The sequence below is a fragment of the Heptranchias perlo genome, unplaced genomic scaffold (assembly GCF_035084215.1).
Source record: "Heptranchias perlo isolate sHepPer1 unplaced genomic scaffold, sHepPer1.hap1 HAP1_SCAFFOLD_62, whole genome shotgun sequence".
Classification (NCBI taxonomy): Eukaryota; Metazoa; Chordata; class Chondrichthyes; order Hexanchiformes; family Hexanchidae; genus Heptranchias; species Heptranchias perlo.
In genome coordinates this window covers 46,773-65,167 of record NW_027139644.1, presented here as the reverse complement: position 1 = coordinate 65,167, position 18,395 = coordinate 46,773, and positions in this window count along the sequence as shown.

Below are 18,395 nucleotides of genomic sequence, written 5' to 3'. Positions count from 1 at the left end.
TAATGCAAAAAGATTTTATCTTCAAACACAAGAACTTTTCGTGGTGTTTGTTAGTTTTCAGCAAATGAACATATTTCAGCGAGCAAGAAGTTTTTTCTTCAATAGATTAAGATTTTATCTAAAAATACAAGAACTTTTCGTGGTTCCTGTCAATTTTTGTTGGTTTTCACCGAATGATCTTATTTCAGTCAGCTGGATCATTCTCCTTCCATGCAAAAAGATTTTATCTTCAAATACAAGAACATTTCGTGGTTTTGTTAGTTTTCAGCAAATGAACATATTTCAGCGAGCTGGAAGTTTTTTCTTCAATAGAATAAGATTTTATCTTAAAATACAAGAACTTTTCGTGGTTCTTGTCAATTTTTGTTGGTTTTCATCGAATGAACTTATTTCAGTCAGCTGGATCTTTCATCTTCCATGCAAAAAGATTTTATCTTCAAATACAAGATCTTTTCGTGGTTTTGTTTGTTTTCAGCAAATGAACATATTTCAGCGAGGAAGAAGTTTTTTCTTTAATAGATTAAGATTTTATCTTAAAATACAAGAACTTTTCGTGGTTCATGTCAATTTTTGTTGGTTTTCATTTAATGAACCTATTTCAGTCAGCGAGATCATTCTCCTTCCAAGCAAAAGATTTTATCTTCAAACACAAGAACTTTTCGTGGTTTTGTTATTTTTCAGCAAATGAACATATTTCAGCGAGCAAGAAGTTTTTTCTTTCATAGCATAAGATTTTATCTTAAAATACAAGAACTTTTCGTGGTTCTTGTCAATTTTTGTTGGTTTTCATCTAATGAACTTATTTCACTCAGCTGGATCTTTCTTCTTCAATGCAAAAAGATTTTATCTTCAAATACAAGAACTTTTCGTGGTTTTGTTAGTTTTCAGCAAATGAACATATTTCAGCGAGCAAGAAATGTTTTCTTTGATAGGTCAAGATTTTATCTTAAAATACTAGATCTTCTCGTGGTTCTTGTCAGTTTTTGTTGGTTTTCATCCAATGATCTGATTTCAGTCAGCTGGATCAGTCTCCTTCCATGCAAAAAGATTTCATCTTCAAACACAAGAACTTTTCGTGGTGTTTGTTAGTTTTCAGCAAATGAACATATTTCAGCGAGCAAGAAGTATTTTCTTCAATAGATTAAGATTTTATCTAAAAATACAAGAACTTTTCGTGGTTCCTGTCAATTTTTGTTGGTTTTCACCTCATGATCTTATTTCAGTCAGCTGGATCATTCTCCTTCCATGCAAAAAGATTTTATCTTCAAATACAAGAACATTTCGTGGTTTTGTTAGTTTTCAGCAAATGAACATATTTCAGCGAGCTTGAAGTTTTTTCTTTAATAGCATAAGATTTTATCTTAAAATACAAGAACTTTTCGTGGTTCTTGTCAATTTTTGTTGGTTTTCATCGAATGAACTTATTTCAGTCAGCTGGATCATTCTCCTTCCATGCAAAAAGATTTCATCTTCAAACACAAGAACTTTTCGTGGTATTTGTTAGTTTTCAGCAAATTAACATATTTCAGCGAGCAAGAAGTTTTTTCTTCAATAGATTAAGATTTTATCTAAAAATACAAGAACTTTTCGTGGTTCCTGTCAATTTTTGTTGGTTTTCATCTCATGAACTTATTTCAGTCAGCTGGATCATTCTCCTTCCATGCAAAAAGATTTTATCTTCAAATACAAGAACTTTTCGTGGTTTTGTTAGTTTTCAGCAAATGAACATATTTCAGGAAGCAAGAAGTTTTTTCTTTAATAGCATAAGATTTTATCTTAAAATGCAAGAACTTTTCGTGGTTCTTGTCAATTTTTGTTGGTTTTCATCCAATGAACTTATTTCAGTCAGCTGGATCATTCTCCTTCCATGCAAAAAGATTTTATCTTCAAATACAAGAACTATTCGTGGTTTTGTTAGTTTTCAGCAAATGAACATATTTCAGCGAGCAAGAAGTTTTTTCTTTAATAGATTAAGATTTTATCTTAAAATACAAGAACTTTTCGTGGTTCTTGTCAATTTTTGTATGTTTTCATCTGATGAACTTATTTCAGTCAGCTGGATCATTCTCCTTCCATGCAAAAAGATTTTATCTTCAAACACAAGAACTATTCGTGGTTTTGTTAGTTTTCAGCAAATGAACATATTTCAGCGAGCAAGAAGTTTTTTCTTTAATAGATTAAGATTTTATCTTAAAATACAAGAACTTTTCGTGGTTCTTGTCAATTTTTGTTGGTTTTCATCTCATGAACTTATTTCAGTCAGCTGGATCATTCTCCTTCCATGCAAAAAGATTTTGTCTTCAAATACAAGAACTATTCTTGTTTTTGTTAGTTTTCAGCAAATGAACATATTTCAGCGAGCAAGAAGTTTTTTCTTTAATGGATTAAGATTTTATATTAAAATACAAGAACTTTTCGTGGTTCCTGTCAATTTTTGTTGGTTTTCATCCAATGAACTTATTTCAGTCAGGTGGATCATTCTCCTTCCATGCAAAAAGATTTTATCTTCAAATACAAGAAATTTTCGTGGTTTTGTTAGTTTTCAGCAAATGAACATATTTCAGCGAGCTGGAAGTTTTTTCTTTAATAGAATAAGATTTTATCTTACAATACAAGAACTTTTCGTGGTTTTGTTAGTTTTCAGCAAATGAACATATTTCAGCGAGCTGGAAGTTTTTTCTTTAATAGAATAAGATTTTATCTTACAATACAAGAACTTTTCGTGGTTCTTGTCAATTTTTGTTGGTTTTCATCTAATGAACTTGCTTCAGTCAGCTGGATCATTCTCCTTCCATGCAAAAAGATTTTATCTTCAAATACAAGAACTTTTCGTGGTTTTGTTAGTTTTCAGCAAATGAACATATTTCAGCGAGCAAGAAGTTTTTTCATTAATCGATCAAGATTTTATCTTAAAATACAAGAACTTTTCGTGGTTCTTGTCAATTTTTGTTGGTTTTCATCTAATGAACTTATTTCACTCAGCGAGATCTTTCTTCTTTAATGCAAAAAGATTTTATCTTCAAATACAAGAACTTTTCGTGGTTTTGTTAGTTTTCAGCAAATGAACATATTTCAGCGAGCAAGAAGTTTTTTCTTTAAAAGATCAAGATTTTATCTTAAAATACAAGAACGTTTCGTGCTTCTTGTCAATTTTTGTTGGTTTTCATCTCATGAACTTATTTCAGTCAGCTGGATCATTCTCCTTCCATGCAAAAAGATTTTATCTTCAAATACAAGAACTATTCGTGGTTTTGTTAGTTTTCAGCAAATGAACATCTTTCAGCGAGCAAGAAGTTTCTTCTTTAATAGATTAAGATTTTACCTGAAAATACAAGAACTTTTCGTGGTTCCTGTCAATTTTTGTTGGTTTTCACCTCATGATCTTATTTCAGTCAGCTGGATCATTCTCCTTCCATGCAAAAAGATTTTATCTTCAAATACAAGAACATTTCGTGGTTTTGTTAGTTTTCAGCAAATGAACATATTTCAGCGAGCTTGAAGTTTTTTCTTTAATAGCATAAGATTTTATCTTAAAATACAAGAACTTTTCGTGGTTCTTGTCAATTTTTGTTGGTTTTCATCGAATGAACTTATTTCAGTCAGCTGGATCATTCTCCTTCCATGCAAAAAGATTTCATCTTCAAACACAAGAACTTTTCGTGGTATTTGTTAGTTTTCAGCAAATTAACATATTTCAGCGAGCAAGAAGTTTTTTCTTTAATAGCATAAGATTTTATCTTAAAATACAAGAACTTTTCGTGGTTCTTGTCAATTTTTGTTGGTTTTCATCTGATTAACTTATTTCACTCAGCTGGATCTTTCTTCTTTAATGCAAAAAGATATTATCTTCAAATACAAGAACTTTTCGTGGTTTTGTTAGTTTTCAGCAAATGAACATATTTCAGCGAGCAAGAAATTTTTTATTTGATAGGTCAAGATTTTATCTTAAAATACTAGATCTTCTCGTGGTTCTTGTCAATTTTGTTGGTTTTTATCCAATGAACTGATTTCAGTCAGCTGGATCATTCTCCTTCCATGCAAAAAGATTTTATCTTCAAATACAAGAACTTTTCGTGGTTTTGTTAGTTTTCAGCAAATGAACATATTTCAGCGAGCAAGAAGTTTTTTCTTTAATAGATTAAGATTTTATCTTAAAATACAAGAACTTTTCGTGGTTCCTGTCAATTTTTGTTGGTTTTCATCGAATGAACTTATTTCAGTCAGCGAGATCAGTCTCCTTCCATGCAAAAAGATTTCATCTTCAAATACAAGAACTTTTCGTGGTTTTGTTAGTTTTCAGCAAATGAACATATTTCAGCGAGCAACAAGTTTTTTCTTTCATAGCATAAGATTTTATCTTAAAATACAAGACCTTTTCGTGGTTCTTGTCAATTTTTGTTGGTTTTCTTCCAATGAACTGATTTCAGTCAGCTGGATCTTTCTTCTTTAATGCAAAAAGATTTTATCTTCAAACACAAGAACTTTTCGTGGTGTTTGTTAGTTTTCAGCAAATGAACATATTTCAGCGAGCAAGAAGTTTTTTCTTCAATAGATTAAGATTTTATCTAAAAATACAAGAACTTTTCGTGGTTCCTGTCAATTTTTGTTGGTTTTCACCGAATGATCTTATTTCAGTCAGCTGGATCATTCTCCTTCCATGCAAAAAGATTTTATCTTCAAATACAAGAACATTTCGTGGTTTTGTTAGTTTTCAGCAAATGAACATATTTCAGCGAGCTGGAAGTTTTTTCTTCAATAGAATAAGATTTTATCTTAAAATACAAGAACTTTTCGTGGTTCTTGTCAATTTTTGTTGGTTTTCATCGAATGAACTTATTTCAGTCAGCTGGATCTTTCATCTTCCATGCAAAAAGATTTTATCTTCAAATACAAGATCTTTTCGTGGTTTTGTTTGTTTTCAGCAAATGAACATATTTCAGCGAGGAAGAAGTTTTTTCTTTAATAGATTAAGATTTTATCTTAAAATACAAGAACTTTTCGTGGTTCATGTCAATTTTTGTTGGTTTTCATTTAATGAACCTATTTCAGTCAGCGAGATCATTCTCCTTCCAAGCAAAAGATTTTATCTTCAAACACAAGAACTTTTCGTGGTTTTGTTATTTTTCAGCAAATGAACATATTTCAGCGAGCAAGAAGTTTTTTCTTTCATAGCATAAGATTTTATCTTAAAATACAAGAACTTTTCGTGGTTCTTGTCAATTTTTGTTGGTTTTCATCTAATGAACTTATTTCACTCAGCTGGATCTTTCTTCTTCAATGCAAAAAGATTTTATCTTCAAATACAAGAACTTTTCGTGGTTTTGTTAGTTTTCAGCAAATGAACATATTTCAGCGAGCAAGAAATGTTTTCTTTGATAGGTCAAGATTTTATCTTAAAATACTAGATCTTCTCGTGGTTCTTGTCAGTTTTTGTTGGTTTTCATCCAATGATCTGATTTCAGTCAGCTGGATCAGTCTCCTTCCATGCAAAAAGATTTCATCTTCAAACACAAGAACTTTTCGTGGTGTTTGTTAGTTTTCAGCAAATGAACATATTTCAGCGAGCAAGAAGTATTTTCTTCAATAGATTAAGATTTTATCTAAAAATACAAGAACTTTTCGTGGTTCCTGTCAATTTTTGTTGGTTTTCACCTCATGATCTTATTTCAGTCAGCTGGATCATTCTCCTTCCATGCAAAAAGATTTTATCTTCAAATACAAGAACATTTCGTGTTTTTGTTAGTTTTCAGCAAATGAACATATTTCAGCGAGCTTGAAGTTTTTTCTTTAATAGCATAAGATTTTATCTTAAAATACAAGAACTTTTCGTGGTTCTTGTCAATTTTTGTTGGTTTTCATCGAATGAACTTATTTCAGTCAGCTGGATCATTCTCCTTCCATGCAAAAAGATTTCATCTTCAAACACAAGAACTTTTCGTGGTATTTGTTAGTTTTCAGCAAATTAACATATTTCAGCGAGCAAGAAGTTTTTTCTTCAATAGATTAAGATTTTATCTAAAAATACAAGAACTTTTCGTGGTTCCTGTCAATTTTTGTTGGTTTTCATCTCATGAACTTATTTCAGTCAGCTGGATCATTCTCCTTCCATGCAAAAAGATTTTATCTTCAAATACAAGAACTTTTCGTGGTTTTGTTAGTTTTCAGCAAATGAACATATTTCAGGAAGCAAGAAGTTTTTTCTTTAATAGCATAAGATTTTATCTTAAAATGCAAGAACTTTTCGTGGTTCTTGTCAATTTTTGTTGGTTTTCATCCAATGAACTTATTTCAGTCAGCTGGATCATTCTCCTTCCATGCAAAAAGATTTTATCTTCAAATACAAGAACTATTCGTGGTTTTGTTAGTTTTCAGCAAATGAACATATTTCAGCGAGCAAGAAGTTTTTTCTTTAATAGATTAAGATTTTATCTTAAAATACAAGAACTTTTCGTGGTTCTTGTCAATTTTTGTATGTTTTCATCTGATGAACTTATTTCAGTCAGCTGGATCATTCTCCTTCCATGCAAAAAGATTTTATCTTCAAACACAAGAACTATTCGTGGTTTTGTTAGTTTTCAGCAAATGAACATATTTCAGCGAGCAAGAAGTTTTTTCTTTAATAGATTAAGATTTTATCTTAAAATACAAGAACTTTTCGTGGTTCTTGTCAATTTTTGTTGGTTTTCATCTCATGAACTTATTTCAGTCAGCTGGATCATTCTCCTTCCATGCAAAAAGATTTTGTCTTCAAATACAAGAACTATTCTTGTTTTTGTTAGTTTTCAGCAAATGAACATATTTCAGCGAGCAAGAAGTTTTTTCTTTAATGGATTAAGATTTTATATTAAAATACAAGAACTTTTCGTGGTTCCTGTCAATTTTTGTTGGTTTTCATCCAATGAACTTATTTCAGTCAGGTGGATCATTCTCCTTCCATGCAAAAAGATTTTATCTTCAAATACAAGAAATTTTCGTGGTTTTGTTAGTTTTCAGCAAATGAACATATTTCAGCGAGCTGGAAGTTTTTTCTTTAATAGAATAAGATTTTATCTTACAATACAAGAACTTTTCGTGGTTTTGTTAGTTTTCAGCAAATGAACATATTTCAGCGAGCTGGAAGTTTTTTCTTTAATAGAATAAGATTTTATCTTACAATACAAGAACTTTTCGTGGTTCTTGTCAATTTTTGTTGGTTTTCATCTAATGAACTTGCTTCAGTCAGCTGGATCATTCTCCTTCCATGCAAAAAGATTTTATCTTCAAATACAAGAACTTTTCGTGGTTTTGTTAGTTTTCAGCAAATGAACATATTTCAGCGAGCAAGAAGTTTTTTCATTAATCGATCAAGATTTTATCTTAAAATACAAGAACTTTTCGTGGTTCTTGTCAATTTTTGTTGGTTTTCATCTAATGAACTTATTTCACTCAGCGAGATCTTTCTTCTTTAATGCAAAAAGATTTTATCTTCAAATACAAGAACTTTTCGTGGTTTTGTTAGTTTTCAGCAAATGAACATATTTCAGCGAGCAAGAAGTTTTTTCTTTAAAAGATCAAGATTTTATCTTAAAATACAAGAACGTTTCGTGCTTCTTGTCAATTTTTGTTGGTTTTCATCTCATGAACTTATTTCAGTCAGCTGGATCATTCTCCTTCCATGCAAAAAGATTTTATCTTCAAATACAAGAACTATTCGTGGTTTTGTTAGTTTTCAGCAAATGAACATCTTTCAGCGAGCAAGAAGTTTCTTCTTTAATAGATTAAGATTTTACCTGAAAATACAAGAACTTTTCGTGGTTCCTGTCAATTTTTGTTGGTTTTCACCTCATGATCTTATTTCAGTCAGCTGGATCATTCTCCTTCCATGCAAAAAGATTTTATCTTCAAATACAAGAACATTTCGTGGTTTTGTTAGTTTTCAGCAAATGAACATATTTCAGCGAGCTTGAAGTTTTTTCTTTAATAGCATAAGATTTTATCTTAAAATACAAGAACTTTTCGTGGTTCTTGTCAATTTTTGTTGGTTTTCATCGAATGAACTTATTTCAGTCAGCTGGATCATTCTCCTTCCATGCAAAAAGATTTCATCTTCAAACACAAGAACTTTTCGTGGTATTTGTTAGTTTTCAGCAAATTAACATATTTCAGCGAGCAAGAAGTTTTTTCTTCAATAGATTAAGATTTTATCTAAAAATACAAGAACTTTTCGTGGTTCCTGTCAATTTTTGTTGGTTTTCATCTCATGAACTTATTTCAGTCAGCTGGATCATTCTCCTTCCATGCAAAAAGATTTTATCTTCAAATACAAGAACTTTTCGTGGTTTTGTTAGTTTTCAGCAAATGAACATATTTCAGGAAGCAAGAAGTTTTTTCTTTAATAGCATAAGATTTTATCTTAAAATGCAAGAACTTTTCGTGGTTCTTGTCAATTTTTGTTGGTTTTCATCCAATGAACTTATTTCAGTCAGCTGGATCATTCTCCTTCCATGCAAAAAGATTTTATCTTCAAATACAAGAACTATTCGTGGTTTTGTTAGTTTTCAGCAAATGAACATATTTCAGCGAGCAAGAAGTTTTTTCTTTAATAGATTAAGATTTTATCTTAAAATACAAGAACTTTTCGTGGTTCTTGTCAATTTTTGTATGTTTTCATCTGATGAACTTATTTCAGTCAGCTGGATCATTCTCCTTCCATGCAAAAATATTTTATCTTCAAACACAAGAACTATTCGTGGTTTTGTTAGTTTTCAGCAAATGAACATATTTCAGCGAGCAAGAAGTTTTTTCTTTAATAGATTAAGATTTTATCTTAAAATACAAGAACTTTTCGTGGTTCTTGTCAATTTTTGTTGGTTTTCATCTCATGAACTTATTTCAGTCAGCTGGATCATTCTCCTTCCATGCAAAAAGATTTTGTCTTCAAATACAAGAACTATTCTTGTTTTTGTTAGTTTTCAGCAAATGAACATATTTCAGCGAGCAAGAAGTTTTTTCTTTAATGGATTAAGATTTTATATTAAAATACAAGAACTTTTCGTGGTTCCTGTCAATTTTTGTTGGTTTTCATCCAATGAACTTATTTCAGTCAGGTGGATCATTCTCCTTCCATGCAAAAAGATTTTATCTTCAAATACAAGAACTTTTCGTGGTTTTGTTAGTTTTCAGCAAATGAACATATTTCAGCGAGCTGGAAGTTTTTTCTTTAATAGAATAAGATTTTATCTTACAATACAAGAACTTTTCGTGGTTTTGTTAGTTTTCAGCAAATGAACATATTTCAGCGAGCTGGAAGTTTTTTCTTTAATAGAATAAGATTTTATCTTACAATACAAGAACTTTTCGTGGTTCTTGTCAATTTTTGTTGGTTTTCATCTAATGAACTTGCTTCAGTCAGCTGGATCATTCTCCTTCCATGCAAAAAGATTTTATCTTCAAATACAAGAACTTTTCGTGGTTTTGTTAGTTTTCAGCAAATGAACATATTTCAGCGAGCAAGAAGTTTTTTCATTAATCGATCAAGATTTTATCTTAAAATACAAGAACTTTTCGTGGTTCTTGTCAATTTTTGTTGGTTTTCATCTAATGAACTTATTTCACTCAGCGAGATCTTTCTTCTTTAATGCAAAAAGATTTTATCTTCAAATACAAAAACTTTTCGTGGTTTTGTTAGTTTTCAGCAAATGAACATATTTCAGCGAGCAAGAAGTTTTTTCTTTAAAAGATCAAGATTTTATCTTAAAATACAAGAACGTTTCGTGCTTCTTGTCAATTTTTGTTGGTTTTCATCTCATGAACTTATTTCAGTCAGCTGGATCATTCTCCTTCCATGCAAAAAGATTTTATCTTCAAATACAAGAACTATTCGTGGTTTTGTTAGTTTTCAGCAAATGAACATCTTTCAGCGAGCAAGAAGTTTCTTCTTTAATAGATTAAGATTTTACCTGAAAATACAAGAACTTTTCGTGGTTCCTGTCAATTTTTGTTGGTTTTCACCTCATGATCTTATTTCAGTCAGCTGGATCATTCTCCTTCCATGCAAAAAGATTTTATCTTCAAATACAAGAACATTTCGTGGTTTTGTTAGTTTTCAGCAAATGAACATATTTCAGCGAGCTTGAAGTTTTTTCTTTAATAGCATAAGATTTTATCTTAAAATACAAGAACTTTTCGTGGTTCTTGTCAATTTTTGTTGGTTTTCATCGAATGAACTTATTTCAGTCAGCTGGATCATTCTCCTTCCATGCAAAAAGATTTCATCTTCAAACACAAGAACTTTTCGTGGTATTTGTTAGTTTTCAGCAAATTAACATATTTCAGCGAGCAAGAAGTTTTTTCTTCAATAGATTAAGATTTTATCTAAAAATACAAGAACTTTTCGTGGTTCCTGTCAATTTTTGTTGGTTTTCATCTCATGAACTTATTTCAGTCAGCTGGATCATTCTCCTTCCATGCAAAAAGATTTTATCTTCAAATACAAGAACTTTTCGTGGTTTTGTTAGTTTTCAGCAAATGAACATATTTCAGGAAGCAAGAAGTTTTTTCTTTAATAGCATAAGATTTTATCTTAAAATGCAAGAACTTTTCGTGGTTCTTGTCAATTTTTGTTGGTTTTCATCCAATGAACTTATTTCAGTCAGCTGGATCATTCTCCTTCCATGCAAAAAGATTTTATCTTCAAATACAAGAACTATTCGTGGTTTTGTTAGTTTTCAGCAAATGAACATATTTCAGCGAGCAAGAATTTTTTCTTTAATAGATTAAGATTTTATCTTAAAATACAAGAACTTTTCGTGGTTCTTGTCAATTTTTGTATGTTTTCATCTGATGAACTTATTTCAGTCAGCTGGATCATTCTCCTTCCATGCAAAAAGATTTTATCTTCAAACACAAGAACTATTCGTGGTTTTGTTAGTTTTCAGCAAATGAACATATTTCAGCGAGCAAGAAGTTTTTTCTTTAATAGATTAAGATTTTATCTTAAAATACAAGAACTTTTCGTGGTTCTTGTCAATTTTTGTTGGTTTTCATCTCATGAACTTATTTCAGTCAGCTGGATCATTCTCCTTCCATGCAAAAAGATTTTGTCTTCAAATACAAGAACTATTCTTGTTTTTGTTAGTTTTCAGCAAATGAACATATTTCAGCGAGCAAGAAGTTTTTTCTTTAATGGATTAAGATTTTATATTAAAATACAAGAACTTTTCGTGGTTCCTGTCAATTTTTGTTGGTTTTCATCCAATGAACTTATTTCAGTCAGGTGGATCATTCTCCTTCCATGCAAAAAGATTTTATCTTCAAATACAAGAAATTTTCGTGGTTTTGTTAGTTTTCAGCAAATGAACATATTTCAGCGAGCTGGAAGTTTTTTCTTTAATAGAATAAGATTTTATCTTACAATACAAGAACTTTTCGTGGTTTTGTTAGTTTTCAGCAAATGAACATATTTCAGCGAGCTGGAAGTTTTTTCTTTAATAGAATAAGATTTTATCTTACAATACAAGAACTTTTCGTGGTTCTTGTCAATTTTTGTTGGTTTTCATCTAATGAACTTGCTTCAGTCAGCTGGATCATTCTCCTTCCATGCAAAAAGATTTTATCTTCAAATACAAGAACTTTTCGTGGTTTTGTTAGTTTTCAGCAAATGAACATATTTCAGCGAGCAAGAAGTTTTTTCATTAATCGATCAAGATTTTATCTTAAAATACAAGAACTTTTCGTGGTTCTTGTCAATTTTTGTTGGTTTTCATCTAATGAACTTATTTCACTCAGCGAGATCTTTCTTCTTTAATGCAAAAAGATTTTATCTTCAAATACAAGAACTTTTCGTGGTTTTGTTAGTTTTCAGCAAATGAACATATTTCAGCGAGCAAGAAGTTTTTTCTTTAAAAGATCAAGATTTTATCTTAAAATACAAGAACGTTTCGTGCTTCTTGTCAATTTTTGTTGGTTTTCATCTCATGAACTTATTTCAGTCAGCTGGATCATTCTCCTTCCATGCAAAAAGATTTTATCTTCAAATACAAGAACTATTCGTGGTTTTGTTAGTTTTCAGCAAATGAACATCTTTCAGCGAGCAAGAAGTTTCTTCTTTAATAGATTAAGATTTTACCTGAAAATACAAGAACTTTTCGTGGTTCCTGTCAATTTTTGTTGGTTTTCACCTCATGATCTTATTTCAGTCAGCTGGATCATTCTCCTTCCATGCAAAAAGATTTTATCTTCAAATACAAGAACTTTTCGTGGTTTTGTTAGTTTTCAGCAAATGAACATATTTCAGGAAGCAAGAAGTTTTTTCTTTAATAGCATAAGATTTTATCTTAAAATGCAAGAACTTTTCGTGGTTCTTGTCAATTTTTGTTGGTTTTCATCCAATGAACTTATTTCAGTCAGCTGGATCATTCTCCTTCCATGCAAAAAGATTTTATCTTCAAATACAAGAACTATTCGTGGTTTTGTTAGTTTTCAGCAAATGAACATATTTCAGCGAGCAAGAAGTTTTTTCTTTAATAGATTAAGATTTTATCTTAAAATACAAGAACTTTTCGTGGTTCTTGTCAATTTTTGTATGTTTTCATCTGATGAACTTATTTCAGTCAGCTGGATCATTCTCCTTCCATGCAAAAATATTTTATCTTCAAACACAAGAACTATTCGTGGTTTTGTTAGTTTTCAGCAAATGAACATATTTCAGCGAGCAAGAAGTTTTTTCTTTAATAGATTAAGATTTTATCTTAAAATACAAGAACTTTTCGTGGTTCTTGTCAATTTTTGTTGGTTTTCATCTCATGAACTTATTTCAGTCAGCTGGATCATTCTCCTTCCATGCAAAAAGATTTTGTCTTCAAATACAAGAACTATTCTTGTTTTTGTTAGTTTTCAGCAAATGAACATATTTCAGCGAGCAAGAAGTTTTTTCTTTAATGGATTAAGATTTTATATTAAAATACAAGAACTTTTCGTGGTTCCTGTCAATTTTTGTTGGTTTTCATCCAATGAACTTATTTCAGTCAGGTGGATCATTCTCCTTCCATGCAAAAAGATTTTATCTTCAAATACAAGAACTTTTCGTGGTTTTGTTAGTTTTCAGCAAATGAACATATTTCAGCGAGCTGGAAGTTTTTTCTTTAATAGAATAAGATTTTATCTTACAATACAAGAACTTTTCGTGGTTTTGTTAGTTTTCAGCAAATGAACATATTTCAGCGAGCTGGAAGTTTTTTCTTTAATAGAATAAGATTTTATCTTACAATACAAGAACTTTTCGTGGTTCTTGTCAATTTTTGTTGGTTTTCATCTAATGAACTTGCTTCAGTCAGCTGGATCATTCTCCTTCCATGCAAAAAGATTTTATCTTCAAATACAAGAACTTTTCGTGGTTTTGTTAGTTTTCAGCAAATGAACATATTTCAGCGAGCAAGAAGTTTTTTCATTAATCGATCAAGATTTTATCTTAAAATACAAGAACTTTTCGTGGTTCTTGTCAATTTTTGTTGGTTTTCATCTAATGAACTTATTTCACTCAGCGAGATCTTTCTTCTTTAATGCAAAAAGATTTTATCTTCAAATACAAGAACTTTTCGTGGTTTTGTTAGTTTTCAGCAAATGAACATATTTCAGCGAGCAAGAAGTTTTTTCTTTAAAAGATCAAGATTTTATCTTAAAATACAAGAACGTTTCGTGCTTCTTGTCAATTTTTGTTGGTTTTCATCTCATGAACTTATTTCAGTCAGCTGGATCATTCTCCTTCCATGCAAAAAGATTTTATCTTCAAATACAAGAACTATTCGTGGTTTTGTTAGTTTTCAGCAAATGAACATCTTTCAGCGAGCAAGAAGTTTCTTCTTTAATAGATTAAGATTTTACCTGAAAATACAAGAACTTTTCGTGGTTCCTGTCAATTTTTGTTGGTTTTCACCTCATGATCTTATTTCAGTCAGCTGGATCATTCTCCTTCCATGCAAAAAGATTTTATCTTCAAATACAAGAACATTTCGTGGTTTTGTTAGTTTTCAGCAAATGAACATATTTCAGCGAGCTTGAAGTTTTTTCTTTAATAGCATAAGATTTTATCTTAAAATACAAGAACTTTTCGTGGTTCTTGTCAATTTTTGTTGGTTTTCATCGAATGAACTTATTTCAGTCAGCTGGATCATTCTCCTTCCATGCAAAAAGATTTCATCTTCAAACACAAGAACTTTTCGTGGTATTTGTTAGTTTTCAGCAAATTAACATATTTCAGCGAGCAAGAAGTTTTTTCTTCAATAGATTAAGATTTTATCTAAAAATACAAGAACTTTTCGTGGTTCCTGTCAATTTTTGTTGGTTTTCATCTCATGAACTTATTTCAGTCAGCTGGATCATTCTCCTTCCATGCAAAAAGATTTTATCTTCAAATACAAGAACTTTTCGTGGTTTTGTTAGTTTTCAGCAAATGAACATATTTCAGGAAGCAAGAAGTTTTTTCTTTAATAGCATAAGATTTTATCTTAAAATGCAAGAACTTTTCGTGGTTCTTGTCAATTTTTGTTGGTTTTCATCCAATGAACTTATTTCAGTCAGCTGGATCATTCTCCTTCCATGCAAAAAGATTTTATCTTCAAATACAAGAACTATTCGTGGTTTTGTTAGTTTTCAGCAAATGAACATATTTCAGCGAGCAAGAAGTTTTTTCTTTAATAGATTAAGATTTTATCTTAAAATACAAGAACTTTTCGTGGTTCTTGTCAATTTTTGTATGTTTTCATCTGATGAACTTATTTCAGTCAGCTGGATCATTCTCCTTCCATGCAAAAATATTTTATCTTCAAACACAAGAACTATTCGTGGTTTTGTTAGTTTTCAGCAAATGAACATATTTCAGCGAGCAAGAAGTTTTTTCTTTAATAGACAAAATTTTATCTTAAAATACAAGAACTTTTCGTGGTTCTTGTCAATTTTTGTTGGTTTTCATCTCATGAACTTATTTCAGTCAGCTGGATCATTCTCCTTCCATGCAAAAAGATTTTATCTTCAAATACAAGAACTATTCGTGGTTTTGTTAGTTTTCAGCAAATGAACATATTTCAGCGAGCAAGAAGTTTCTTCTTTAATAGATTAAGATTTTATCTTAAAATACAAGAACTTTTCGTGGTTCCTGTCAATTTTTGTTGGTTTTCATCTAATGAACTTATTTCAGTCAGCTGGATCATTCTCCTTCCATGCAAAAAGATTTTATCTTCAAACACAAGAAGTTTTCATGGTTTTGTTAGTTTTCAGCAAATGAACATATTTCAGGAAGCAAGAAGTTTTTTCTTTAATAGCATAAGATTTTATCTTAAAATGCAAGAACTTTTCGTGGTTCTTGTCAATTTTTGTTGGTTTTCATCGAATGAACTTATTTCAGTCAGCTGGATCATTCTCCTTCCATGAAAAAAGATTTTATCTTCAAACACAAGAACTTTTCGTGGTTTTGTAGTTTTCAGGAAATGAACATATTTCAGCGAGCAAGAAGTTTTTTCCTGAATTGATTAAGATTTTATCTTAAAATATAAGAACTTTTCGTGGTTCCTGTCAATTTTTGTTGGTTTTCATCTCATGAACTTATTTCAGTCAGCTGGATCATTCTCCTTTCTTGCAAAAAGATTTTATCTTCAAATACAAGAACTATTCGTGGTTTTGTTAGTTTTCAGCAAATGAACATATTTCAGCGAGCAAGAAGTTTTTTCTTTAATAGATTAAGATTTTATCTTAAAATACAAGAACTTTTCGTGGTTCCTGTCAATTTTTGTTGGTTTTCATCCAATGAACTTATTTCAGTCAGCTGGATCATTCTCCTTCCATGCAAAAAGATTTTATCTTCAAACACAAGAAGTTTTCGTGGTTTTGTTAGTTTTCAGCAAATGAACATATTTCAGCGAGCAAGAAGTTTTTTCTTTAATAGCATAAGATTTTATCTTAAAATGCAAGAACTTTTCCTGGTTCTTGTCAATTTTTGTTGGTTTTCATCTCATGAACTTATTTCAGCCAGCTGGATCATTCTCCTTCCATGCAAAAAGATTTCATCTTCAAATACAAGAACTTTTCGTGGTTCTTGTCAATTTTTGTTGGTTTTCATCTCATGAACTTATTTCAGTCAGCTGGATCATTCTCCTTCCATGCAAAAAGATTTTGTCTTCAAATACAAGAACTATTCTTGTTTTTGTTAGTTTTCAGCAAATGAACATATTTCAGCGAGCAAGAAGTTTTTTCTTTCATGGATTAAGATTTTATATTAAAATACAAGAACTTTTCGTAGTTCCTGTCAATTTTTGTTGGTTTTCATCCAATGAACTTATTTCAGTCAGGTGGATCATTCTCCTTCCATGCAAAAAGATTTTATCTTCAAATACAAGAACTTTTCGTGGTTTTGTTAGTTTTCAGCAAATGAACATATTTCAGCGAGCAAGAAGTTTTTTCATTAATCGATCAAGATTTTATCTTAAAATACAAGAACTTTTCGTGGTTCTTGTCAATTTTTGTTGGTTTTCATCAATTGAACTTATTTCACTCAGCGACATCTTTCTTCTTTAATGCAAAAAGATTTTATCTTCAAATACAAGAACTTTTCGTGGTTTTGTTAGTTTTCAGCAAATGAACATATTTCAGCGAGCAAGAAGTTTTTTCTTTAAAAGATCAAGATTTTATCTTAAAATACAAGAACGTTTCGTGCTTCTTGTCAATTTTTGTTGGTTTTCATCTCATGAACTTATTTCAGTCAGCTGGATCATTCTCCTTCCATGCAAAAAGATTTTATCTTCAAATACAAGAACTATTCGTGGTTTTGTTAGTTTTCAGCAAATGAACATCTTTCAGCGAGCAAGAAGTTTCTTCTTTAATAGATTAAGATTTTACCTGAAAATACAAGAACTTTTCGTGGTTCCTGTCAATTTTTGTTGGTTTTCATCTCATGAACTTATTTCAGTCAGCTGGATCATTCTCCTTCCATGCAAAAAGATTTTATCTTCAAACACAAGAAGTTTTCATGGTTTTGTTAGTTTTCAGCAAATGAACATATTTCAGCGAGCAAGAAGTTTTTTCTTCAACAGATTAACATTTTATCTAAAAATACAAGAACTTTTCGTGGTTCCTGTGAATTTTTGTTGGTTTTTATCTAATGAACTTATTTCAGTCAGCTGGATCATTCTCCTTCCATGCAAAAAGATTTTATGTTCAAATACAAGAACTTTTCGTGTTTTTGTAGTTTTCAGCAAATGAACATATTTCAGCGAGCAAGAAGTTTTTTCTTTAATAGATTAAGATTTTATCTTAAAATACAAGAACTTTTCGTGGTTCCTGTCAATTTTTGTTGGTTTTCATCTCATGAACTTATTTCAGTCAGCTGGATCATTCTCCTTCCATGCAAAAAGATTTTATCTTCAAATACAAGAACTATTCGTGGTTTTGTTAGTTTTCAGCAAATGAACATATTTCAGCGAGCAAGAAGTTTTTTCTTTAATAGACAAAATTTTATCTTAAAATACAAGAACTTTTCGTGGTTCTTGTCAATTTTTGTTGGTTTTCATCTCATGAACTTATTTCAGTCAGCTGGATCATTCTCCTTCCATGCAAAAAGATTTTATCTTCAAATACAAGAACTATTCGTGGTTTTGTTAGTTTTCAGCAAATGAACATATTTCAGCGAGCAAGAAGTTTCTTCTTTAATAGATTAAGATTTTATCTTAAAATACAAGAACTTTTCGTGGTTCCTGTCAATTTTTGTTGGTTTTCATCTAATGAACTTATTTCAGTCAGCTGGATCATTCTCCTTCCATGCAAAAAGATTTTATCTTCAAACACAAGAAATTTTCATGGTTTTGTTAGTTTTCAGCAAATGAACATATTTCAGGAAGCAAGAAGTTTTTTCTTTAATAGCATAAGATTTTATCTTAAAATGCAAGAACTTTTCGTGGTTCTTGTCAATTTTTGTTGGTTTTCATCGAATGAACTTATTTCAGTCAGCTGGATCATTCTCCTTCCATGAAAAAAGATTTTATCTTCAAACACAAGAACTTTTCGTGGTTTTGTAGTTTTCAGGAAATGAACATATTTCAGCGAGCAAGAAGTTTTTTCCTTAATTGATTAAGATTTTATCTTAAAATATAAGAACTTTTCGTGGTTCCTGTCAATTTTTGTTGGTTTTCATCTCATGAACTTATTTCAGTCAGCTGGATCATTCTCCTTTCTTGCAAAAAGATTTTATCTTCAAATACAAGAACTATTCGTGGTTTTGTTAGTTTTCAGCAAATGAACATATTTCAGCGAGCAAGAAGTTTTTTCTTTAATAGATTAAGATTTTATCTTAAAATACAAGAACTTTTCGTGGTTCCTGTCAATTTTTGTTGGTTTTCATCCAATGAACTTATTTCAGTCAGCTGGATCAT